The sequence below is a fragment of the Orbicella franksi genome, chromosome 14, assembly GCF_964199315.1.
Source record: "Orbicella franksi chromosome 14, jaOrbFran1.1, whole genome shotgun sequence".
In the NCBI taxonomy this organism is placed as follows: domain Eukaryota; kingdom Metazoa; phylum Cnidaria; class Anthozoa; order Scleractinia; family Merulinidae; genus Orbicella; species Orbicella franksi.
The window spans coordinates 7,744,596-7,772,365 of record NC_138158.1 but is presented as its reverse complement, the minus strand read 5'-3'; the positions used below and the strand labels follow the sequence as shown (position 1 = coordinate 7,772,365).

At 38.3% G+C, this 27,770-nt stretch overlaps 1 long non-coding RNA gene across 1 annotated transcript; it reads right to left on the bottom strand.

Annotated features, from left to right (window-relative positions):
- Positions 1–45: 45 nt before the first annotated feature.
- Positions 46–26,291, bottom strand: LOC145468758 (uncharacterized). Its single transcript, XR_014042242.1, has 5 exons — positions 25,988–26,291; positions 25,836–25,899; positions 12,450–12,520; positions 9,605–9,703; positions 46–4,637 (listed from the first exon to the last, which is right to left on the bottom strand). It is a non-coding gene; the product is annotated as an uncharacterized LOC145468758 (long non-coding RNA).
- Between the last annotated feature and the right edge of the window lie 1,479 nt (positions 26,292–27,770).

The following is a 27,770-nucleotide window of genomic DNA, read 5'->3' as shown; positions in this document are numbered from 1 at the left end:
ATTTCTTAATTTTTTTTTGCAATAACAATAAAAATTCATAATCATAAACATTTGTTTTTAGGGGGTGTTTTTTTAGGTGGGTTCAATTTCTTTTCCACTGAAATCTAGTAAAATTCACTAAATTCAGAGTTCCACGGATGATCACGCAATGCTCTTCCACAAAGTGAGGAGAGACATTGCGTGAGCAGAGAAGTCACGGATGCGAAGGACGCTATAGTGGGAATTTTGATTAACAAAGAAAAATATTGTAAATGAATAGATGGGGTAAGTTTCTAAAGAAACTGTGGTGCTGCGTCGGTGGGGAGTATAACAAGATAATTTGGTTTATCAACTGGTCTGATAATGTGAATTGGCCACCGTAAAGAGATCCGAAAGAGATTAGAATTTCTTTACGGTGGCCAATTCACATTACCAACCCAGCTGATAAAACCAAAAATATTTTAAACCTCTGCAATGGAAATTATTGAGTCAAGTTGAAAATTTAAATCATTTGAAGCCAAAATTCGGCCAAATTTAAAAAATAGAAGCAATCGCGACAAAATTTATTAGTCAACAATTTTCTACTTTTAAATCTTAGCGCGTGTGAATATTTAACTTAGTTCTTGAACACATAACTTTAGCTCTTACTTTGTCCAAAATTGTTAATATTGTTAGCAGAGATTCGGCTTTTATCTTTAGCTTGTTTTATTTTTCAACTAACAAGACCCACACGGCTTCGTATGTTAATTGCTCGTTTCAGATCACTTATGTTCTCTGGAGAATTGTCTTTCTAATTATTCATTCATTCGCACGGGAATTGGATTTGCATTTGAATAAACAACTCTCCAGAGTAACGCCACGTGATATGAAATGCGACAATAAACAAACAAGCTGAATACGCATAATTATCTAAACCTTTTGCAATCTTTTTATTTTTAAATCAAAACTAAAGCTTTTTTTGCCGTAATAATCGCCCAATTTCTTTCATCCAAATTAAAGAGAGAAACTTGACATCGGTAGCTTCACAGATGAAAGACTTTTAGTGACTTGTGCTCTTTGGTGAAGTTTGTGGAATGACGGTCGGTCGGAGGTTTGGTCGGAGGTCAGACTGGCGGATTCTGTTTTCAAATCTTTCTTTGATTTCAACGGTGATGCACTGAAATTGAGCGCCATACTTCAGCGCTTCTGTTTTTCTTGTCCTGGCTGCGGACATTTCCAACTTAAATGGGTTTTCATCCAAAATATTCCGGGAGGGCGAGCTTATTGGCAAATCTTTTATTTTTTCGATGCATTGACTTGCGGATTAGCATCTTGAACCAAATTACGAATTTGGCATTTTAATTATTTTTCAACTCATTAATTCCAAAATTACTCCAGTGTGGCATTGTGACAAATTAAGACTGAGACCCCGGAGGCATGGGGAGCAAACTCTCACTTTCCTTTACGCTGTCCACCCCACTTGGGAGCAAACGGTCAACTCTTCCAAGTGTTTAACTGTCCCCGGCTTGAATGAAAGGATCAGATAAAACAGACCAGGATTTTAAAGTTGGAATATTAAATGAGGACTAAAGAAACAACACCGACTCAGAGAGGCAGAGTGGAAGCAACCCAAAGAGCAGGGACAAGATTGGCTAGATTATTTTTTTATTAATTTTTTTTCAATAAAAGTAATGGACAAGAGAGACAATTTTTATTTCAATAAAATTTTGTTATCTTTCCACCCGTGTTGTTTTACTTTGCAATCCAACCATTTGAGTGAACCAGATAAACTCACCAAGAATAAGCCAAGCCCTGGAAAAGTCTTGGTAAAACGTTGCAGTACCATCAACACTTAGTTTTAGTAAACTGCTCGTTTCTTATGTCAAAGTACGCCACAGATACGTCTTTTTAGTACTTCAGACGAATGAAATATATTTAGAGAAATTGTACCGAATTGTTTTAAAGTCTAACGTAAAATTTAAACGTATCTGTGGCGTACATTGGAACAGAAACAAACCGTTTACTAAAACCAGTCTGGAATCGTACCGCTTAGTTTTGACAAGACCTCATTTACTGTAAACATAAGAGTTCCAGTCCCAAGCTGGACATATAAATTCTCCTTACCAATTGCCCCAAATGATTTAATCTTTGTTTTGAGAATTTGGTAGTATATCAAGACAATATCCCGAGTTGATGATTTTCAAATATATAATATTGTAAGGAGAAATAATATGCTCATCACTCTTAGGACTGCCTCAGAGTACGTTTCTCAAACCCTCTCCAATGAAAGAATGGTTTCCAAATAATGGCTGAAAAACCCGAGAAAATTTACAACCGTGTACAGATTATTTTATTGATGATTTGCCGGCTTATATTTGATTTCAAGACAAAAAGAAACGGCTCTGAAATATATTTGTTCTAAGCACGGGAAATACATCAACTCCAGCGTATTTTCAAGTGTATTTTCAATTCTATGATTTCCGATCATACAACATCAAGAAATTCATTCAAGAAGAACCGTGAAATTGTAAGCAAAGCTGTAATTCTAATTCTGCTTATGACAACTGGTTTGAAGTCATAAAAAGAAAACATGCAAATTTCTGCACGCTGTTTGCACGTAACGAGTAAATTTTTGCATACTAACAGGTCAAAATTATAACAGTTTTAACTTTTGCAATTAAATTGCTGTTATCCCTTAGTCTATCTTCTAGTTGCTTCTTAAAGAGTTACTCTGCTTTAGCTGAGGATCTAAACTCCACGACAAAGACTTCTGTACAGGTACTTGCATTTCTCATCTTGCGTGACACTATTACGTTCTTTTCGTAACACAAGGCAAATCAGTCACGCAATAATAAACATCCGTCGTTTTAGAGACCGGTATTTGCAGACTTGTTTTTTTAGAGAGTGTAAAGCAAAAGCGAAAATTTCGAAAAACAAAACACTCCGCCGCAATTTTGTTCAAGATTTTCATGACATCTGAAGGTATATTGGCGGAGAAGAGAGGAAATGTTTTGAGAAACGTACCCATCAAGGTTTACAGTAAATAGAGATTCAGTCAAACCAGTCCAAAGGTGACCTTCTGTGTACTTTGCCAAACTAATGTGGTGCTTATAAATTATAGATAAATTTCTCTTCTAATAAGTTAGCTGCACGAGACAGTTTGGGACTTTTACAAGGTAGTCACATTTCAGACTCAAGATGGTCACTTCCCGGGGGTCACTTTACACAAGGTGGTCATTTAGAGAGGTTTGACTGTGTTCAATACTTCAGACATGCAATATATTGTACCAAGATTTTTCTTCAGTGACGTTTTAATATTTTATCTTTTAATAATGTTTTTTTTAATAATTTTTTTTTCAAAATGTCGTTTGTATGATACCGAAGTTCAACAGATCAATGTCGATACATCATGTGCCAATCAGTTTCAACTGTTGGTCAGTCAATCAGCCAATCACAGATTCTGTCCATTGGTAAGCGAGTGAGTCAGGCAGGCAGTCAGCAGTCTCTCAACAGTCAATCAGTCAGTCAGTTAACAGTCCATCAGTCAATCAGTCCGTCAGACAGTCATGAATAAGTCAATCATAGTCATTCAGTTAGTCAGTCTGTCTGTCAGCAGTCAATCAGTCAGTCTGCTAGCAGTCAATCAGTGATTCAGTCAGCAGTCCTTAAAAAGTCAGTCAGTTAGTTGTGAGTCAATCATTCAGTCAGTCAGTCTGTAAAGAGTCAATCAGTCAGTCAATCAGTCAAAAAGTCAGTCATGAGTCAATTAGTGAGTCATTTAGTCATGAGTCCATCAATCAGTAATGGGCCAATCAGGTGGTCAGCCATGATTCAATAAATTAGTCAGTCAGTCAGTCTATCTGTCTGTCTGTCAGTCTGTCTTAATCCATTAGTCTGTTTGTATGTCAGTCCATCAGTCAGTCAGTCAGTCTATCAGCAGTCTGTCAGTCTGTCTTAATCCATTAGTAAGTTTGTCAGACAGTCAGTCAGCTTGTCAGTCAGTCCGTTTTTTCCTCCGTCTCTCCGTCTGTTTGTCCATCGGCCTGTCCGTTTGTCCGTCTCTCTGTTTGTCCATCCGTCCGTCAGTCAGTCAGTCAGTAAGTCAGTCAGTCTATCCATCCGTCAGTCAGTCTTTTCATGTTTGAGTTATTGAACATAGTTTTGATTCTGTGAGTTTTACTGTGCCAGTTTAACGATCATTTTCACAGAATGAAATTTTGTTTTCTCTCACTTTTACCTGAAATTCTCTGTCATTGTTAATGTATAAAACAAATGGGACAGACCACAGCTACTTTAACAATGTCAATCAGCCAGTCAATTGGCACTGCAGCCCGATTACTCACTAAGTTATACCATCGCCAATTCAACAATTTTTCTTTGAAGGTGAAAATGCAATCTAATTCTGGAAAAACAGCTTACTTTGTAACATCACACAGAAGATAAATTTCATGGACAATTGGTTTAAAAGAATGTGACTTAATAGCTTTTCTTACTCGTTTCGTAAATAATCAAGGCACAAACTGCATGTCTGAGGTCAAATAATCAGAGCAGAGCTTGGCTTATTCAAGAGCTTTGTTTATCTGGTTCACCAAAGAGTTGGATTGCAAAATAAAACATGCAGCCCTTCTAAAGATAACTGCTTGAAGATTAAGTCCACTTTGTTCCTGTTGGCATCTGATCTGGAAAAAAAAAGAAAGCTTGTTTGTCAGGCTAAGAAATAATTTTATATGAGTATTAATGATTATTACCATCTACTTAAAATTGTAGTTAAGAGGGTCGTACAGGGCGGGTCTCTGGCACGGTTCACAAATGGAAAAAATAGCAAATTATATATCACAGATATCGAAATTTCATTTTCCTGAATCATGAGAATAAGCCAGCACGGTACTCTTTTTAATAACCTGCTCTTATGTAAGGTTTTGCGCTTTTGCGAGGGGCATTTTTTTTTAGCTAATGACTAAAGCTTTCTATAGTATTCTGTACTTAAATAAAACTTAACTAACAAAGACAGAAAGGTAAATAGCTTGGTTATGCATCTTACTGGTGTATAAGTAGTATTTCATAAATAGGATGGTGTAATTAAATTTCTTTAATATTTCTTTTTCGTATGGGCAAGATATGATACCAAATAGTTTCTCTTCAATTGTTGGAGCAAATTTTGAGTTGTTGGCAACGTTAAACCAGTCAATTACGTTGTTCACAAAAATCTTTACAAATCGACACTTAAGAAAAGTATGATCAATTGAATCTTTCTCACCACAGTAGAGACATTCATCATCCGCTTTAATACCATATCGATGGAGCTCCTTTTTAGTAACTACAATCCTATGAATTAATTTAAACTGGAATTCTTTCAATTTTGTCTCCTTGCCAGGGTCCGAAATTAACTTTTTTCGGCAGGCGCCAGCTGGCGACTAAAATTTTTTTGCAGTCGCCATATGGAAAAATGTGGTCGCCAAGAAGTGTCCACAAAATTTTTCCTTCACAGCGAAACACAAACCAAAATTCTGGGTCGCCACGGGCCGGCAAAATATTTGCATTCGATGTAATCAGGAATCAAACCAGTGCTGAAATCATCTTTTGACCACTTTGACAGATCTACATTTCCACCTTTTGATGGCTAGAGAATATCTAAATCTTCATCTAATTTCTTCGTGGATGTTCCGTCTCCACTTTGTAATAAATTACGGAAAGATTTCAGAACATCTTTGGACACCACATCGCCTAAATAAATATTCATGGAGAAAGAACGCATGGGGCCTCCTTTGCTCCCGCAATACGTATGTTGTGGGAAACCGCTGAAAAAACATGGCGGCGAAGCTTCGCACAGATTGTAGCTGTAAAACGTTGTGGTAGATGTATGATAACAGGAAAATTGGTTTTATACTTCAAAAGCAGCGGCAAGGTAAAAAGGAAGTGACCACTTGGTGGGCGGCTTTGAATTTTATTTTAATCGATTTGGCTGAAAATCAAAGTTATTGTTTGTGCAATTATCGAGGCATGAAATAGTTAATCGCCCGCTGGCGACCAGTTGTAAATTTCTGGTCGCCAGTGCAAAATTTTTAGTCGCATTGGTGACCGGGAAAGCGCAAATTCGGACCCTGCTTGCAGATGCTCTTTAGGGAGGTCCAGGCATTCTCATCTAGTCTTATTATGCTGATCCAATCCATTGGGCCAGTCTGGCTGACAGTGTGAATTTTCCGGTTTAGTAGACCATAGAAGTCTCTAGTTTTAGCATTATCCAGTTGTATTTGTGTAGAGTCGTCTCACTGAAACACAAAGTTACTTCTTGTATATAGTTCGTTTTCCAGTGGCTCTGTATTTCTTGCTTTGATTACTAAATATTTTGGGATTGCACTGGTAAAATTGGAGAAAATTCGTATTGCAGTCACACTTGTTATTAAATTCTTGGAAAGACAGTAGCTGACCATTACTGTTCAGCAGGTCTCTGATGGACAAAATATTACTGTGAAACCATTCTGTAATAAAAACTGGCATTGCTCCGACGAGAATTTCTTTGTTATTGAATAGGACAATATCTATAGTTAAGTTATACATAAGAGATATGTTAACGTTAGTACAGTTGAAACCAATGTAGAGTAGGTTGAGCGATATATGTGATAGTTGTTTTAATTACCAGTAGTGCAGGAAACCAAAAAGTACTTTATATTTTATAATATAATATTTTCATATGACATTTTTGAAAATCAAGTGAAGGACATCAAGGAAAGCTCTCTGTTACTTGGTTGTTCCTGATGCCTTACGAAACGTTACAATAATTATTCAGAGGTCACATTTGATGTTTTCAGTCTTAATAAATCTTCTGGAGGTCTTGCGTCTCATAATCACATAGAATAGAGTAATTAAATCACGGATATCGGTAGATAATTCAAGTTCCTCACAGTCCAGGCAGAACCTTCAAGTCATAGATCATGAAAAATAAGTTTCCTACATTCACATTTCATGGAAAATAAAATCAGCAAATTACGCATCACAAGAATACCCCTGTACGACCCTCAGTTAACTAAGAGGGAATTTAGTCAACATAATGTTGATGTCTTGTTGGCATAATCTCAAATAGTCTGTGAATCAGTCAGCTAAGAGGTCAGTCAGTCAGTCAGTCAGACTGTCTGTCAGTTAGTCAGTCAGTCAGTCAGTCTGTCTGTGAGTCTGTCACTCTGCATGTCTGTCTGCCAGTCGGTCTGTCTACCTGTCTGTCTGTAGTCAGTCTGTCTGTCAAACTGTCTGTCTGTCAGTCAGTCTGTCTGTCTGTCTGTCTGTCAGTCTGTCTGTCTGTTTGTCTGTCTGTCTGACTGTCAGTCTGTCTGTCTGTCTGTCTGTCTATCTATCTGTCTGTGTCTGTCTGCCTGCCTGCCTGCCTGTCGGTCTGTCTGTGTCTGTCTGCAATTTAGCCAATCATTTTATCTGTTAGTATATTTAATTGCCAGTTTTCAGTCAGTCAGTCTGTCTGTGTCTGTCTGTCTGTCTGTCAGTTTGTCTCTGTCTGTCTGCAATTCAGCCAATCATTTTATCTGTTAGTATATTCAGTTGCCAGTTTTCAGTCAGTCAGTTAGTCACTCAATCACCTTGCTTGCTCTTTACATTTGCTTAACAAACTGTCCATGGGAAGCACTCATTGTTACTTATTTCATTGCTACAGAAGTTCACCTGCTCAGTATGTCAAATAGTCTACATATCAGTTTATCGATGAGTTAACCTGTTAGTCAGTCTGTTTCCCAGTCAATCACCACGTCAGTTCTACTAACTGTGGTGCTTATAAATTATAGACGAAGTTCTCTTCTAATAATTTAGCTGCATGAGATAGTTTGGGACTTTTACAAGGTAGTCACATTTCAGACTCAAGATAGTCACTTCCCGGGGGTCACTTTACACAAGGTGGTCATTTAGAGAGGTTTGACTGTGTTCAATACTTCAGACATGCAATATACTGTACCAAGATTTTTCTTCAGTAACTTTTTAATGTTTTTATCTTTTAATAATTTTTTTTCAAAATGTTGTTTATATGATACAGAGTTCAACAGATCAATGTCGATACATCATCTGCCAATCAGTTTAAACGTTTGGTCAGTAAATCGGCCAATCACAGATTTTGTCCATTGGTAAGTGAGTGAGTGAGTCAGGCAGTCAGTCAGCAGTCTCTCAACAGTCAATCAATCAGTCAGTTGACAGTCCATCAGTCAATCCATCGGCAGTCAATCAGTCAGTCAGACAGTCAAGAATAAGTCAACCATAGTTAGTCATTGAGTTAGTCAGTCTGTCAGCAGTCAATCAGTCAGTCTGCTAGCAGTCCATCGGCAATCAGTCAGTGAGTCAGTCAGCCATCCTTAAAAAGTCAGTCAGTCAGTTGTGAGTCAATCATTCAGTCAGTCAGTAAAGAGTCAATCAGTCCGTCAGTTAAAAAGTCAGTCATGAGTCAATTAGTGAGTCAGTTGGTCATGAGTCCATCAATCAGTAATGAGCCAATCAGGTGATCAGTTATGAGTCAATAAATTAGTCAGTCAGTCAGTCCGTCAGTCAGTCATGAGTTAATTAGTGAGTCAGTTGGTCATGAGTCCATCAGTCAATCAATCAGTCAGTAAAGGGTCAATCAGTCAGTCACAAAGTCAGTCATGGGTCAATCAGGTGGTCTATCATGATTCAATAAATCAGTCAGCCAGTCAGTCAGTCTGCTTCAGTAGGAATGATCAAAAAACTCATACGATGCGTGACACTGCCGAAAGTTGTATATAATGCTCAAAATGCTCTGAAAAGTGTCAAATTTGTTCTGATAAACTAAATTTTTCGGGCTTAGCCCTTCTTCGGTAGGTGGATTTAGCCACACCATACAAAAAAACTGTTCACATACACACACACGGAAAGCATGCGCATGAAGTACAAAGTAAACAAATAAGAAAACCATTGTTTTGGCATGCCTAAGTGTAATATGCGCTACACCCACAGTCACAAGAAATTAAAGTTAATGTTTAGTCCGTTCGGTCGAAGAGTGTCCAGCTTGAAGATTAATTTCATTTCATGCTGCCTGCGGCTGATGTTACGCCCAGAGCACAGGCAGTCTGTTTGTCTGTCAGTCAGTCAGTCAGTCAGTCAGTCTGTAGTCTGTCAGTCTGTCTTAATCCATTAGTCTGTTTGTATGTCAGTCCATCAGTCAGTCAGTAAGTCAGTCTATCCATCCATCAGTCAGTCATTTCATGTTTGAGTTATTGTACATAGTTTGGATACTGTGAGTTTTACTGTGCCAGTTATCATTTTCACAGAATGAAATTTTGGTTTCTCTCACTTTTACCTGGAATTCTCTCTCATTGTTAATGTATAAAACAAATGGGATAGACCACAGCTACTTTAACAATGTCAGTCAATTGGTACTGCAGCCCAATTACTCACTAAATTATACAATCACGTATTCAACAATTTTCTTTGAAGGTGAAAATGCAATCTAATTCTGAAAAAACAGCTTATTTTTGAACATCACACAGAAGATAAATTTAACAATTTCATGGACAATTAATTTCAAAGAGTGTGATTTAACACCTTTTCTTACTCATTGTGTAAATAATCAAGGCATAAACTGCATGTCTGAAGTCAAATAATCACAGCAGAACTTGGCTTAATCAAGAGCTTTGTTTACCTGGTTTCCCAAAGAGTTGGATTGCAAAATAGAACAGGCATCCCTTCTAAAGATAACTGCTTGAGGAGTTAGTCCACTTTGTCCCTGTTGGCATCTGATCTGGAAAAGGAAGAATACTTATTTGTCAGGTTAAGGAATCATTTTATACAAGTTTTTATAATTGTTACCATGTACTTAACATTGCAGTTAAGAGGGTCGCACAGTTCCTGAATGGAAAAAAATGAATCACAGCTCACAGATATTGAAATTTCATTTTCCTGAATCACGAAAATAAGCAAGGTACTCTTTTAATAAACTGCTCTTACACTCTAAACAGTGTTACTAGATCATATGACATTTTTGAAAATCAAGCGAAGGACATCAAAGAAAGCTCTGTTACTTGGTTGTTGCAGATGCCTTACAAAACATTACAAAAATTATACAGGGGTTGCATTATTTTGATGTTTTCAGTCTTAACAAATCTTCTGAAGGACTTGCATCTCAAAAACACATAGAATAGAGTGATTAAATCACGAATATTGGTTGCTAATTCAAGTTCTTCATGGGTCACGCAAAACCTTCAAGTCACAGATCTCGAATTTCCTACATTCATGTTTCACGGAAAATAAAATCAGCTAATCACTCATCACGAGAATACCCCTGTACGATCCTCAGTTAACGAAGAGGGAATTTAGTCAACACAATGTTGATGTCTTGTTAACAAAATCTCAAATAGTCTGTGAATCAGTCAACTAAGAGGTCAGTTAGTCAGTCAGTCAGTCAGTCAGTCCTGTCTGTCTGTCTGTCTGTCAGTCGGTCGGTCTGTCAGTCGGTCTGTCTGTCAGTCAATCTGTGCCTGTCTGCAATTCAGCCAATCATTTTATCTGTTAGTATATTCAGTTGCCAGTTTTCAGTCAGTCAGCCAGTCAGTCTGCCTGCCTGTCTCTGCATGTCTGTTTGTCTGTCTGTCTGCCTGCCTGCCTGCCTGCCTGTCTGTCTGTCTGTCTGTCTGTCAGTCGGTCTGTGTCTGTCTGCCATTCTGCCAATGCAGTTTTCAGTCAGTCAGTAAGTCACTCAATCACCTTGCTCGCTCTTTACACTTGCTTAACAAACTGTCCAAGGGAAGCACTCATTAATACTTATTTCATTGTCAGAGAAGTTCACCTGGTCAGTATGTCAAATAGTCTACATATCAGTTTATCAGTGAGTTAACCTGTTAGTCAGTCTGTTTGCCAATCAATCACCATGCCAGTTCTACTAATTGATCTGTTTTCTTAAACAGTTACATGTGCCCAGGCAATGAATAAATCAGTTCAGAGACCAACCAGAAGTTTAACAGGATATTTTGTCACTAATATTTTATTGGGATATATATAGTTAACATGCCTAACTGCATTGTTGAGTTATACATGCATACAAGTAAGCATGTCATGGAAACTTCAAAGAACACAAGGGAAGCACATAGAAAACAATGAGTTGATGCAATTCACAGGTGTACTTAAAAATTTCCAAGTGCTAATCAGTCTTTCTGCCAGTCCATCAACCAGCCAGTCAACCTCTCAATTAGCCGGTCAATTAGTTAATCATTTAAAATGGATAAAAGCCCAGTTCCTAGTTTATTTGTGAAAATTTAAAATGGAGTGCAAAAGAGGAATTCAGTGCAATTTCAAGGTTACCCCAGAAGACTGCAGTGAAAAAGAGAGGACAATTTGTCACATTTCAGAGCCTTGTGAGTTAGCACTTATGAGAAAGAATTTCAAAGTTGGACATCTTTCTTGCCAATAAATGAAAGATATATTTTAATTAAAATGTAAAAAAAAACATTACAATTTTGAGTAGTGCAAATTTTGCTGAAAAAAATGTGTGAGTGGAATAATGATTTTGAGCAAAGATCTTTGCAGGTCATGAAAACAAAAAACCGAAAGATGGCATAATTGTTACAATACGAATGCTACAAAGTAGTGTAATAACTTTATTAATCAAGAGTAATATAACGTAAACACCAGCAGATAAGCTGCACTTGCAGATAAGCTGCACCCCAAGTTTGGGAACTATAATTATTAATTTTCAAAAAAAGATTTTGGAAAGAAATTAAAATACATACACAAGTGGAGCTTGAGAAAGTTCTTTACAGGTACATTTCTTGATTTATTGAATGTAAACCAGCATAAACTCACAAACATTGAAACCAGAGAATACTTTAACTGAAACCCTTACCCAAAATTTTAGTTTTGCAATAGTATGGACATGATGTTTGCCAACTTTGACATATGTTTGATATTTCTCTGGTATTTTTAAACCCGTAATTTTTTCATGCCTGTCAGTTTTTCAGTAGAATTTGTCATGCAACAAGAAGAACACGAACGCATTCGTTCGTTCGTTCGTTCGTTCATAGCTTAGTAGCCAAGCATTTCACCAGGAGATTGAGTACTCTACACAAGTAGCTCTCGAAGCTTTCTTTGTTGACATGTAAACAGCTTTGTGGTGGAATGGAGATTCCATACTGCGGGATGTTTAGCTTCTCTAGAATGAGCTAGAATGGCAACCTAATAAACTGGCTAAAAGATTTTTTAATGAAGGTTTAATGCAGTTTAGCAGCAAGAAATGTAAGCTCGTGATTATGAACAAAAATGACTCTTTTAGGAGCCAATTCTGATATTCTTCGTTTATTGAAGTTCTTATTAGTTTGCTTAACCGGCTTACAAATTTTCGATGGAAAGTGTTAATTTGTGCAAATTTATTACACATTGTCCAGATGGTCTTGCACATAAGTCACATCCCCCATTTTTAAGGAAAATTTTGAGTAAAAAAGTGCGGCTTATCCGTCGGTGTTTACAGCAACTGTATATCACTTTTACTAGTTTACCTGGATAACTAGTGCATGTAAATCCTGATTGCCAAGTTTCTGATCCACTTGGTTCCCTGTTTACATCTCATCTGGAAAACAAAAATTAGGTCTCCTTGTAATTTACATGTATTTAGTTTCCATTACGCTCAAAATACTAACTCTCCTAATGAAATGCCAATATAGCATAGAGAATTTGTAGATTAAGGCAATGTCTCCTCAATGTTTTCTGAACTGAATGACATCAAATGGGGAAATTTTTAATTCCCGGTGGGATTCAACTAACAATTGCCCTAATTAGCACAAGAAACATAAAAATTGAAGATTCTGGCAGATGTAGTCAAATGACGCCATCATGCCAATCGCTTATTGGTGTCTGGATGGTGTTACAGTAATTTTGAAGGCACCCTGTAGGCATAAAAGCCTGCTATAAAGAAACGCCATTGGTATAGAATGTACAAATAGTGCTGCTTTTTGGCTAGTTTTGCTGTTCAGAAAAAATAATTTTATATGGTTTATTAATAACTACTTATCAACCAAGATTGAGGTCTTTATGGGAAAATCTCAAAGAGAGATCTTGTGGCAACGCCAAGGTTTGAAATTTTCCTGTAAAATTTGCATAATGCAACTGGATTGAAATCCCATCCTTCAGTGGTTGGCCTGGGGAAGGGGGGTGGGCACTGCAGGAATTGACTTATGCATAGCAGCAAGGAAGAGCCATTAATTTTTTATTTTCCTTTGTTTGATAAATTCAATACCTGAGAACATTACGTAAAGAGGGAAATGGTTATGAAATCCAACAAAGTTCTTTGTTGTACATTTTTGTTCACTTTTTTGGCCTTGACCATGCATAAAAGATTGTGCATGGTCATGGACCTTCCAACATAAATTTAGTTGTCTTTGTTTGCTCATTTGATCTTTGCCAGCTTCATAACCATTCCGCTCTATTAACTATGCTAAGAACAAGGAATCCATACCATATATACATGGATAAGGCAAATCCAAATGGGTAAATAAGTAACAAATTTGATTTTGTTCTTAAGGTGGCTGAACACAGTTTTTGATACCTGTGTTTCATTCACCTTTTTCTCTAAAACCCTTGATTCTTTAGTCGCCAAAATGGCAGCTAGCAAGTTAACAACACAAACTTTGATTTTCTGATAGTTAAACTGACATATGTGCCATTGCCATGGCAACATGAATAAATATAAACAGGCCTTTAAAATTGGTTTTGTTTATTTGCAGAAAATCTAGTCATTAGATTTTCTTCATCATTTGCATGCAACAAGTTTGTAATGATGCTCACAAGTTAACACTATTTTAATAATTTAAGAGAGATATTTAATCATCCCTTGTTAAAGGTTCAATGAAATATCTAGAATTTCCCTTTGTTAAGTTCAATTTTTTTTCAATATTCCGGTTACTTATTTCCTAAAGTATTTGCATGCCAAATTTCATTAAATTCTAATGAATGCATGGTTCTTGAGAAAAAGGCATATTTCCAAGAAAGCGATTCCACATTCAATTGCACTTTTGCAACTTACTATCCATGCGCTGCATTTAACTGGGTTCTTTTGGCAACAGACAAAAAGCTGAGAATTTGCTGGGTTCTTTGATCAGTAGCACAGTTCTGATGTACAAAGGCTTAACATTGGGGTAAAATGCAAAAATTTATTTAAGAATTAATTTTTGTTAGAAATAAGTCAGAAATAGAAGGAAATTGGTTCCTATCTTGAAACTACGTCATTTCAGTCAATTCAGATGCGTTTTAAGCTAATTTTCTATTACCCATGATACAATGCAGCCACGCCCTTTTTTCGTAAAAATGCATAAATACCATACTTAAGGAAAATTTTTAAAAAAAATGTTAATCTTTGCATTCAATTTCATGGCCTTGTGCTTGCTAACAACACAATACTTGACTACGTGCTTGAAACACGCGACATGTGCTCAGGGAGTTTCCCAGTCATTTCCTCACCTGATGCAATATTTTACTTCCTAATAAGGAAATCTAAAACAATGCTTATTGTTCTGTAGACTTTGGGATGATGTGGAAGTAAAGACAGCGTCGTGCTTGTCTTTGCTCGAAGTTTGATCACTTACCTTCCTCAGGATCAAAACTGTTGACCTTATGTTTTGAACAAACTTTATGGAAATATTTTCGTCAGCTTTTAACAGATTCAATCGATTTTGGTACCAAAATTTAGCTTGTCATTTGAGTATTTTGCTTATGTCAACATTGACACGCTCCAGTGCACTCATCATAAACAATACGACCAGCAGAATTATCGCGTGCCAGATCACACCGCTTGCCAACTGTTTAGAACGCAGAAAAAAATTCAAATCTCAGCAATGTTTCCATAAAAACACAAAAAATCGGAAAGAAAGTGAAAAGCAACTTATGAGCATTACATTTTGAGGGTAAATTGTTTGGTAACTCAGGAATTATAGCTCGCACAATGAATTGAAAATTATCTGTTTCTCCCAAGGTTCAAAAGCGTGATGCATCATATGGTTAACACTCTCGTTGATTTTAAGGAAGATTTAGCACCAATTTTCAGGATTTTGTTTGCCACTAATTGCTTAAAAAGGAACCTTTTTCATCATCTGTTAAGTCTTACCGTCATAAACAAACCTTAAGTTAGCAAAAACAAGAAAACAGTGAATAGTGAAGCCCACACGAGTTACGCGTGATGCCATGTTTTTGTCGCTAACGTTACAATTTGGCTCCGATTATATTTTTTCAAAAATCCTTTATTCTACTTCTGTTTAGTCCAAAACCATCTTCAACACATGTGCAACAATTTTGGAAAGTCCCTAGCAGATCTGATCATTGTGCACCAAGAAATTCTTAGAAGATTCACGCAAATCCGTGATTTTTCCATTAGCATATGACAAGTGTGCTACTGATCTTTACATCATTACCTTTCTAACGTATCTTTGTAACAAAAGACTAAAACCATCAATATGGGTGTCTGTAAATCAAAGACCTCTAAAAATGACCCTAAGACCCAAAGACTCAAAGACCCTTAAGACCCTAAGACCCCAAAAGCCTTAAAACAAAGACCCCCTGCACACGTCATTTTATTTACGCGCAACCATGCGTAAATAGAGACTTTAGCCATGATGTCTTGATAGGAACTACATGTACCAGCGCACACGTTATGTTATAAAACAAATTACTTGAGATGAAACATAAATCACAAAGTTTGAAAACTGGGGAATATGATTCCAACATCTCTTGCATCTAAATATTCCCCAGTTTTGAATGCATCACATGACATGTTTAAACTAACTGCGCACAAGAAATTTTTGATGATTATAAATTCACAGGTATTTGTAGGTCACCCAAATTCCGGCCAAGTGTGAGAGCTTTGTCACTCAGCAAAAGACGGTGGTTAAAAACTTAACACCGTACGCGTGTTGACATCACAAAATTGGCCGCATAAAGAAGAAGCAAAACTGCATTATGGGTAAAAATGCCTTAGAACATTAAAGGAAGGGGGTCTTCATTTTAGAGTTTTTGGGGTCTTAGGGTCTTTGGGTCTTTGTTTTAGAGGTCTTCGTTTTAGAGGTCTTCGTTTTAGAGACACCCCAAAAAATGGAGCTATTACAGCCTTTACTGACTCATTATCCAGAAATATATGCTGTGGTTCAATTTGACCCTTGGCACAATTTGACAGTTTCCTTTGTTCTAGTACACAGTAATATATTATAATGTTAGTCATTGAAACAAAGGAATCTATACCAAATTGTACCAAAGGTAATACTGAACCACAACGTAAGTTATATGAACATAATTGAATCAATGAAAGAAAAGCAAAGTTCATGTAAAGGTTGGTACAAATCACATGATTTCCAGTACAATCTGGAATAAATAATCATGCTTTGATTTTTCAAAAGCTAACAAAATTGTAGGAGTCTGTAGTGTAAGTGCAAGTGCAATTTATAGTCTTTGAAAAATGTGCATGTATTTATTCCAAAAATGAAGAGAAAACTCATGTGATTTATACTTATTATTATCGCACACGCTTATTACACGTATCCAAATCTTTCCATAGAAATTTCATTCCACCCAAACCTAGATTGAACACGGTAACTGAAAATAACAAAATTACAAACACGGGAATGAACATAAAATAACTGACAACGACGGAACATGAAGAGTGCAGAAAAACGGCAAAGCAAAATAAACAAGGAAACTTACAAAATGAATGTGTCAAACCCCATGCAAAACCAAAGACGGACTGTAAAGCTGTAGCAAATCCAAACAAGACATATACAGAAACTAAAACCGCTACTAACTAAATAAATTTACATGCAAACCGAACATATAGAGTATGCAAATGAACATAACATGTACAAAAGGCCACAAAACAAAGGAAACTAATTACGAGAAAATTGGACACCAAACACGAAGCTATGACAAAAAATTCTGGTGCCTGCACTTATTGATAAAATATAAGTGACAATGTCTGTCATGCTTTGGTAATTTTCATGACAAATTCAGGTGTCAAGCTCCAAAACGTTTGACCTCTTTAAAATTCAAGGGTAAATAGTCATTCACTATCTTCAAGACCTTAACACAAAGAGTGTCTTTCCTGCCTGTTAAATTTAAAGAATTTGAGAATAAAGCAAAGGGAAAATGAACAGGTCTTGGGTACTCCCAGAAAAATTGGGTGGGGGTGTGCAGCCCGCTTCCCAAAACCCTTACCCTCTTTATGACCAAAATCTGTGATTTTCCCTATCCTATTTGATTTGACCTGACCAAAAATTTGATACCCTATTTATGACCTGACCCTTAAATTAATACCCCATTTCAGCCTCACTTATTCCCCCACTAACGTGAGAATAGAACAAGAGTATTGGCAGAGCCTTTCCTTTAACTTACCCAGCACAGCACAGGCTGGATCAGACAAGCCTTTATTAAAGGCTAAGATATAAGATGGCAAAGACACAAGCTGAATGCCAAAGCTTGGGAGAAGTCGCTATGCAGACTTAACTGAACCACATGGAGTGACCCCAATTTATTGGCAAATGACAAATAAAAGCCCTTCTCCAAGGGAGGGAGGGTGGGAAATTTTAAAGCTAAATTGTTACAAACTGTGTACTCTTGTGCAAGGTGCCAGGATAATGCCCTCTGACAGTGTATTGAGATTTATATAGCAAGACAGTGTCTCAAAGTTCAACCAATAGGTACAGCTGTACTATGAACTAAATAAATGCAACGTGGTGAGCTTGTTAGCAGTGAATGGGGCTAACAAATATATGAGCCAATCTAGGAGAAGCTAAGATATTTTACTACATTATACTGCAAGATACTGAAGCTAAACTACAGACACGAATAGTGTTTGTGCTAACAAGGGAACAAAGGAATGTTCATTCATGGATTGAGCATTCAGTATTGTACTATTGTTTATCCTACTAGATTGCATGTATCATGTTCCATTAACTGCATTTTACCCACCAGTAAAAGCATTATATATCAAGGCTAGAGTGCAAAACCATACCCTATTAATGACCAAAATGGCCAAAATCGATACCCTTAATTTATGACCAAAATGGCTGAAAAATCATACCCTTTGGGGCCACACATACCTATATAGCCCATATAAGGGAGTTAACCCCCACTGGGGTCTTCTACAGCTCTCTGGGCTTATCAGTATGTCATGGGTTTGTGAAACGTTGTATCATGTTAATTGACGAGGAACAGGAAACTTTTCAACATTCAAATTAAGATACTTGAACCAAAAAGCAGAGTGAAAATAAAGAGCTAAAATCAACCAAGTGACTAATTTTCTCAGTCCAGGAGAGCATTTTATAATAATTAGAAGTTACTGGTTCTCATGTTGTCTCTCAAGTCCTTGTCTATGTTTTGCTACAGAGTACCGATTAGTCTCTTAACAATTAATTGGTTTTCGAGGAGGTTTTCATAGTTGTCATGTCAACCATTATTTCAAGCATAACCTTTTTAGTCTGAGCTCAATACTGTGGTATCGGTACCAAGTGCGGGTAAAAGAAACACAACGCCATGCCTGTATATACGGAAACCTTCACTCTGTAATTTCACTTACTGATCACATGACCTAAACATGTGTTCACTCATGAATATTAATGACATTACATCCCCCCTCTTCTTTGCATGAAAAACAAGATGTGAATAAAACTTACAGAATGAGTAGCGGTTTGTGAGTAACTCTGCCTTTAAAAGATAAACATTCTAAGAAACAACAACAATGTTCACTGTTCAATAATCAAAGTTTGATAATAAATGTTCAACTGAGATCTCTTTTTAGAGAAAAATACTCCTGTAATGTCAGAAAATCTAATAGGAGGTTTGACTTGTCTTTTGGATCATCTCGGCAGACTCTCTTCTTTGGTCTCAGATGGGTTTTGCTGTATTCCTGGGGTCTTTTCATCATCTTTCTTTATACCGTTCTCTTGGCTTTGTGCAAAGTGCTTTGGAATAACTTTGAAGTGGGAAGAGTTTCTGGTGACACTCACTGTCTTTGAACCATTACTTGCTGTATTTGTACCCTGTTTCTTCTCCACAACGAAAGGTTTTGGATTGTAGGGGGTGCTTAACTTGTTGTGTTTGGGTTGTCACATGAGTACAACTTCTCCAGGCTTGATCTCTCTTTCTTGGGCATGTGCTTTGATCATGAGATCAGCGTAAATTTTCATTTTCTGCTTCTGCATAGTATCTCTCTGGGCGATGTTGGCTGATGGTTCTTGAGGTGTAAATTTTGGTTGCTTATACCAAGTGACTGGTAACTCTGGTATTGTGGTCGTGAGCTTTCTATTGTTTAAAGCTTCACATGGGGACACATTGGTAGTAGAGTGAGGTGCAGTGTTGCACGATATTGACGGAAGAATTCGTACAATTCTTGCTTCCAATTTTTGCCTTCTTAAGGTGGGCAATTCTGATGGATTTTTCGAGGGTTTGTACTAGGCGTTCAGCTTCTCTATTTGCCCTCCACTAATACGGAGTGATTCTTCTGTGCTTGAATCCTAGGTACTCAGAAAAGTTTTTAAATTCATGACCACTGAATAGTGGGCCATTGTCACTTTTCAGGACATCAGGGGCCCATTTCTCGAAAGCACCGGAAACTTTTCGGGCCCGTAAAGCCATAACAAAATCTCGAACCTTACGATTACACAGCTGTTTTATTCACATATTCTTAATATGAAGAGAAGTTCCCTTCATACAAGAAGTTTTAGGCGTATACACTTCTCTGCCCCAGGTATTCCTTGTCTTGCAAATATTGCATCTAGTTTAGGGATCACAGCTTTGGCTGATGTTGAGGTGAGTATTTCTACTTCTGGAAAGTGGCTAAATTCATCTGTTACCACCATGATGTAATCACCAGATGGGAATGGCCCGGCAAAATCTATGGCAACTTCCTTCCAAGGTGCACTAGGAAGTGGAGTCATTCGAAGGGGTTCTAGTGGTGGTGATTTGGTTGAAGCAGCTTGACATGAAAGACATTTTTTGACCTTCTCTTCTGCTAGCTTGTTGATTCCTGGGAACCACACTTTGTCACTGATTAGTTGCTTTGTCTCTACAACTCCGTGTGCCAGGTCTACTGCTTTACTTTTGAGGTTAGATGGTATGACAATTCTGTTTCTTCTCAACACTTAAGCCCATTGAATACAGATAGTTCTTCCTTGAGCTTCGTGTAGTTTTGGACTTCTGGGACACTCCACTGGTCAGTTTCTATAGCTTTGATGACAGCTTGCATTTCTGCATCGTGTTTGGTTTCTTGTTTGATTTTTTCGAGTGTCATTGCTTTTGGTACAGCATTAATGGATACATAGTTAACTTAAACTCCAGCCAAATTTGGTTCTTCTGGTGCTGTAGAACTGGGATGTTGGCTCATGAAATCAGTAGGGTTTTCTGCATCTCTTCCAGGTCAATAGATCAGCTGACAGTCATAGGGCATTAGTCAAAGCTTCCACCTTTCAATTTGCAGGGAAGTTTGCTTGTGGTTTTTGAAGATGCCAATGACGGACTTATGGCCAGTGATGACAGAAAACTGGGCACCATAAACATGCGGAAGAAAATGTTCCACTTCCCATACTACAGCAAGTGTCTCTCTCCATTTGGGAGTAGCCGCTTTCAACATCACTCAGGGCACGACTTGCATAAACAAGAACTTTACCCTCTTGTATCAGAAGACCACCAAGACCAAATGGACTGGCATCGACAATGATTGCAGTCTTCTTTCTTGGATCAAAATAAGACATAACTTGATCTCCAACAAGGGCTTCTTTCAGCTCATTCAATGCTCTTTGTTCTTCTTGCTCCCATTCCAAGGTGTGTCCTGTCGCGTCAGCAAGCACAGTGGGGTTGTGATGGTGGCATAATTTGGTATGAGTCAAGATACATACTGTGCCATACCAAGCAGAGACTTCATTTCACTATGGCTCTGACGAGGTCTTGCCTTGTGGATGGCTTCAACTTTCCTTGGATCGGGTTTCAGACCACTAGAGCTGAAAATGTGACCATAGCACTTGATTTTGGTCCTTGGAGAACTCACACTTGTCTTTGTTTAGGCGAAGGTTGTTTTCTTTGACCTCTGAAGAACGCCACAGAGGTTCTTGTTATGCTCTTCTTGGCCTTTTCCGAATACAGTGATGTCACCTGAGATGTTTTTGCATCCTGGTAGACCAGAAAGGAGTTCTCTCATTGCTTCTTGGAAAATTTCTGATGTTGCATTGACTCCAAATGGCAGACGTTTGCATCTTCTTAGACCGACATGTGCACTGAAGGCTGTGATGTAATGGCTTTTGGGTGCTAACTCAAGCTGATGGTATCCCGAAGACAGATCTAATGTACTAAAATGGGTTGCACCATTCAAATCAGCAATGAGGTCATCAATGGTGGGCATGAGATGTTTTCCTCTCTTGATTGCTTTGTTTGCCTCTGGCATGTCAACACAGATCCTAACTTCTCCAGATTTCTTGGGGACAACGACAATAGGACTAACCTGGCCAGGGTGTTGGCCCTTCGACCTTTTCAATGATGTCTCATTTCTCAAGTCTCTCGAGCTCTTTTTCTACATCTTCTCAAACATGGAAAGGAATTCGTCGATGGGGCTGTTGTCGGGGTGTCACATCAGGGTCAATGTGAAGTTTAACTTCTTTATTCTGTACTTTTCCTATGCCTCCAAACAAAGACTTTAACTCTTCTTTTAACGACTCTGGGGTGTGGCTTCCTGTTTTCTTGATGGTTGACGGTGTAAACATACTCATATTCTTCATCAGAGATTTCATCAGTTTCCACAGAGGCCACGTGGCGAGGTTTTGATCTACAAACATGAGCAAAATGACCAATTTTTCTGCAAGTGTTGCAGGTTTTTCCTCGCACTGGACACATATTTTGGTAAGGAGCATTATAAAATCCACCACAATTGCCACATTTTCGTGAAGATTTGTCTTGTTTGTCTCCATAATTACGATTGGGTGACTGTAAGCATTTGCACCGTGACTGGGAAGAATCTTCGGTTTGGTTGCAGCGGCGGCTATGTTGATCATCCTCTTTTGTGTTGATTTTGTTGACAGAATCATTTCCGGTATCTTCGACATCTTTTGCTTGTTTGGGGCTAAGTTCTAATGTTCTTCCTTTAACAGCTTTAACAGGGCTTCTAGTGTTGGGTTTTCACAAAGTGCTCGGGGTCGTAGAGAGCTTGAAGTGCATGCCAAAATAATGTGCTCTTTGATCTCTTTGTCAATGTTGCCAAATTCGCAGGTTTTCGTGAGTTGGCGAAGTCTGGTGTGATAGCTGTCCAGCAATTCACCCTCATTCTGTTTTGCTTGTCGAAAATTGTACACTTCGTAGGTGGTATTGACTTGTGGAGAGAAATATTCGTTCATTTTCGCGACTGCTGTGTCATAATCATTGTCTTCTCCAGTATTTGGTAAAGTGTTGAATATTTTATCTACGTCTGGACCAAGCCATTTTTCCCATTGGGGACCCGCATTGCCATCGGCACGGACGTCGAATGATGCAAAATTTTGTAATGAAACCACCATGAGGTTTGACAGGGTTGAGCATGTCGCAACAGCACATGCTTACCACGAAAACTTTCTACAGGTATTCAGGGAATTCTTCAATGAAAAACCAGTCTTGTTGAAGCTATTAGGTGGATGGCTGCATCCTTGCCGCCAGATGTGGTATCGAGACCAAGTGCAGGTAAAAGAAACACAACGCCATGCTTGTATTGTATACAGAAAACTTCACTCTGTAATTTCATTGACTGATCACGTGACCTAAACACATGTTCACTTATGAATATTAATGACATTACACTTACGTCTTTTATATTCACTGCTTGTCTTCCACATTTTCACTAGGAAGTAGTAATTTTTGTATGGTTGAAAATATTTTTTGACAGCCATTTTGTTTTCCTGAGATCAATTTTGCACTGAATTTCACATTTCTAACCTAAACTTCATGATGTTTTCTGCACTCCTTTGGGGCAATTTGACCTGCTCTTAGCCAATGAGACTGCAGAGATTGTTGCTTGTACACATTGATATCAAAGAAAAAGGGTTGGCACCGGCATTATATTTTGGCAAAGTGCATCTTGGGACTGTGATCATCAATGCTGAGAATATCTTCAGAAATCTTTGAGATGTCTTCGGAAATCACAGACATTTTGGTTATTGCAGATATCTTTAAGGTGGCCGAACACAGTTTTCAAGAGCCTCTGCCTAATCCACCATTACTTTAAAGCTATTTATGCTTTGATGCCCACTTTTTGCAAGAGTCAAGGTTAACCACAGAAGGGTTTATTCTCACATTTTGGCTAAGGTGAGTGCTGTTGCCATGGCAATGGGGCTGGTTAAAAACAAGGCTTAAAAAATGGTTTTTGTTTATTTAAAAAAAAATTCAGTCGTTAGATTTTTTTCATCATTTGCCCACTATGAATTGACATTAAATCCCTTCTGTCAACACTGTTCTAATAAAATTTTGACATAGGCGACTTTCGTAATTCGCCGAAAATCATTTTCACTGCATGTTCTGTATTATTAAAAATTCCCTATGTCAAAATTCAGATTTTTTGCGATGGATCATTCGCGTGGTTTCTGAATTATTTTTTTGGCCAAATTTCTTGAAATTCTAACGACTGGATCGTTAGAAATCGGCAAGTTTCTGCAAAAGCAATCGGTCTCAATTTTTCAAGCAACTGCGCATGCGCTGCATTTAACTGGGTTCTTTTGGTAACAAAGAAAAAGCTGAGAATTGCTGGGTTCTTTGCGTCATTACCTTTTCTAACATAGCGTTGTAATAAAAGACTAAAGGCATCAATACACTGTGTTCAACAATGGAGAAAAATAGCACATATAGTGCGGGTGTTGAGTAAATAAAATGATCGCTCTATTGAAGGCATGTTTGTTTTTCAATCCTTGTGTGCGCGCTGAATTGCATCAGCAAAAGCACGCACGAAAACTGTGTTCGGCCACCTTAAATATTTTCAAGTTGTCTTCCAAACTCCTGGCACTCCCTGGATAAACCTGTCACACCTCTAATTTGAGAAGAGCTGGCAGGTATAAAATTCTAAGGTGTACCTAAATGCAGTCTTTGTAACATTGGGAATCCTAATAATTCAAGCTGAGTCTGTAACAAATACAGACTAATTAAGGCTTAAGGTGGCCGAACACAGTTTTCACACAATCTCTTGCTATTGCAATTCAGCACACGCACAAGGATTGCAAAAAACAAACATGGTGTCAATAACGTGATCATTTTATTTGCTCAATGTCCGCACTATCTGTACTATTTTTCTTCACAATTGAACAGTGTATTGATGGGGGTGTCAAAGACCCCTAAGACCCCCTAAGACACCAAAACTTGAAAACAAACTCCCCCATTTTTTTACATATTTTTTGGGGGGGCGGGGTACTCCTCTCCCCAGTAACCCCGGAAAAATCGACCCCCCTTGGAAAAATCACCTTTTTGTGAGGGAGGGGGAAGGGAAGCCATTCTAGTAAACTTTCACGTGTGCAATAATCAGAATGGTCTTCTGTTTGTACTCTCTCTTCTTTTTGTCACTTCCCCCCAAAATTGTCTTTTTCTGAGGGGAAGGGGTGGAGTTTTAAAATATGTACCACCCTCCGCTCTTAATCTCCTGTGGAGAGCACAAGGTTGACAAACTGACAACTGTACTGTACTCCCCCTCACCCCAGTACTATCTCCCTTTTCTTTCCACCCGACCTAAAAAACTTGTCTTATTCAGGGGGGGGGGGGGGGGGGATTTTACAGCACATTCAAAGTTAACTGAAACAGTAAAATACTCTACTTTTTAAGGTTCAATTTGTGAAAAAGCTCACTCGAGTAGACTCGACTTGTAACTATTCAGTCTAATTTTAGTTCACTGCTGTGACTTGCAACTTTACACAGACATTGCGATGCCGTGAGACTTTGTGAGGGGGAGTAGCCTGGCATAAAACTTTTTGTAACCGGTGCTAGTGCTGTGCGTCACCATACATGACTGAAAGTGTACAGGAAAGCAGATCCTGCCTGAGCCCTTGTGCAGACTACCAGTAAATCATAAATCACTTCCCGAGGAATTATGTCACAGTACACATCTGTTAAACTTTTATTAATCCAACAACACCTTGCATCGATCTCGCCCGTACTTCCTAACTTTTGGTTATTACTAGTTTGTAGGGTTTCCGGTCCCCACGGAGAAAAGATGAGTCAAATTGGATCTCTGCGCATCATTCAATTCGTAAATGTTTTCAGAAAATCAGGAAATTAAGTGAAAATAAGTAACAATAATGAAAATAAGTAACAATAAGGTAAACTGACTCACAATTGACTGCACACAAACCTAGAAGGTTATACATTTTCACAAAAATCATTTTAATGGCCTGTGCGTAGTTTTGTCAATTGGTGAAAAAAAGTTCAACACCAGACAAGGGTAAATTATCTTACTTGCATGCTCAGGGTTTAGATTTTCCAATGCCGTTGACAAAGAAAAAAAACATTACAAGAATGGCCTCCCCTCTCCCCTCACGATTTTTCCAGGGGTACTAGAGAGAGGAGTACCCCCTCCCCCACCAAAACAAAAAAAAAAACAAAAATGGAGGGTCTGTGTTTTCAAGATTTGGGGTCTTAGGGGGTCTTTGGAGTCTTTGGGGTCTTTGGGGTCTTACGGGTCTCAGGGGGTCTTTGTTTTCAAGACATCCCCCACCCCATGATCGCGTATTGAGAGTTCGAACTGCAAGCTTGAGACTCACGCCAAAAGGTGTGAAAGTTGGCAGGTATAAAATTTGTCGCTTTGTTTTTCTACTGACGCTTATGTATTATACCCGTTCTAGTACGCTTAGCTTATATTGAATCAAACTGAAACGCAGTCACATTGTAAATTAAAGTTTGTGAGTTTATGCTAAGCTTACCTTCATCCTACAAAGCACTGCATTGATCAACAAGCAAAACGTCTCCTCATTCCTCCTCCTGGCTCTGACACGCAGAAAAAGGGAAAAAAGTTACCTACTGTCTCACATCAAGTATTTCACTGGATCAAGCCGCTTTAAACCGAATAACAAACCTTTGAAAAACTTCATTTTTGCACACGTGCAAAATGGCAGCAAAGACTATTACACCTGCAAAGACCAATGGGAAATAGCAGGGTAAAAGGAGAGGGGAGGGGAGGGAGGGGGCTGCCTTGGATATAGCCTTCGATCAGGCTCTTCTGTTGGAAGTGCCGCCATCTAGCTTTTCGCTTTGGAGCGCGTGCGAGTTTACGAATAACCTGCGATTTCTGCGATAAAATTTTTAAGGATTTATTTTAATAAATTATAAATTAACAAATTATCAGTTTGTATAACGCATACTAGCATAACGGGACGATCGCATTCGCTTCGCACAAAGATGTTCTAAAATTCTAAAATTCTAAAAATTAAAAAAATAATAATAATAAAATTACAATAACATACTCTAATCAGTCAATCCTTTACTAAGCGGACCCCATATTAAGCGGACACCCTCTATTAAGCGGACAGCATTGCAAGTCCCATTTTTCGTTTCCCACATTCACAGTAAAAAATACCTGTATTCAACGGACATCTCTATTAAAAGCAGACGCGGTCGGACACCTTAAACTTTACTTTGATGGTCATTTCTATCGTTAGAAACCTGTATCAAACGGACGCTGCAAAAAGAATGCATGATTTTTTTGTCCACGTTTAGTAGATTGAGCTGTCACAGAAATGTAGACTACGAGTAGTCCCTCTTTCGCTTAGTCCGTCGTGCGTAACACGAAAGAAAACCGCGAGAAAAAAATGGCCGCGGGAAATCCTGGGGGCGAGACGCCCTCTCGCCCCTAGGAGTTCGCGCTGCCACTTATTTTATCGCAGTTTTCTTTCGCGTCAAGCACGACGGACTAAGCGAAAGAGGGACTACTCGTAGTCTACAGAAATGTAATATTTTGTTATTCGGTTTTGTTTTTCCAGAAATTTCGTTCTTGCTTGATTTTGTAAGCTTTCACGTGATTCGATCAATGCCTCATATACTTGTCATTGTTTATGGAAATACGGTATTTCAGAGTTCTCGATCGTTCACGAGAATGCTATTTGACCCTTTAAAGGTCTTTTACTAGTAATACTGAGGAATATTAATATGACCCTTTTAAGACGAATTCTGAGGGAGCCTGTTTTCAACGGACACCCTGTACTGAGCGGACACTAGCATGGGTCCCGAGGGTGTGTCCGCCTAATACAGGTTTGGCTTTATTCATCACTCGTTAACCAACAAAATGACAAGCTCCCAGTTGGCTTGTTAGCTCAGTTAGTAGAGCACTGCACCGGTATCGCAGAGGTCATGGGTTCAACTCCCGTACAAGTCTGAAATTATTCAGACCTCTCAAGTCTCACGATTTTGTCGTGAGGGGTTTTTAGTTTAATCTCACAGTTTCACGACGAGACAGACAAATCTCACGATAAATAGAGGCGCAAGCTGAAAGGATAACGTTTTTTGTATAATTTCATTTTTGGCTTGCTTAGGTGAGTTTCTTGCGCCAATTCTGTGCAAATCCATAGTTAAATTTGACAAAACCTGTTCAGTTCTTCATTCATCTGTTCGCTGGAAACACAGTCCATGACAGACTATCGTCCATTGCCCGATTTCAAGCCCAAAAGGACTAGGTACGAGTCTACACATTATGGGACTAGCAGCTATTGAGCCACATAGTCATAAAGTGCAGACCAAGCTTTACAAAATCCCCAAGTTTGGTGTAAATAGACCCAATAGTAAGCAAGATACAACCATTTGAAAATGTCAAAATTTACAAAAAATTGTATGGCCATCCGGACGCTATGTCCGGACGACCAAAT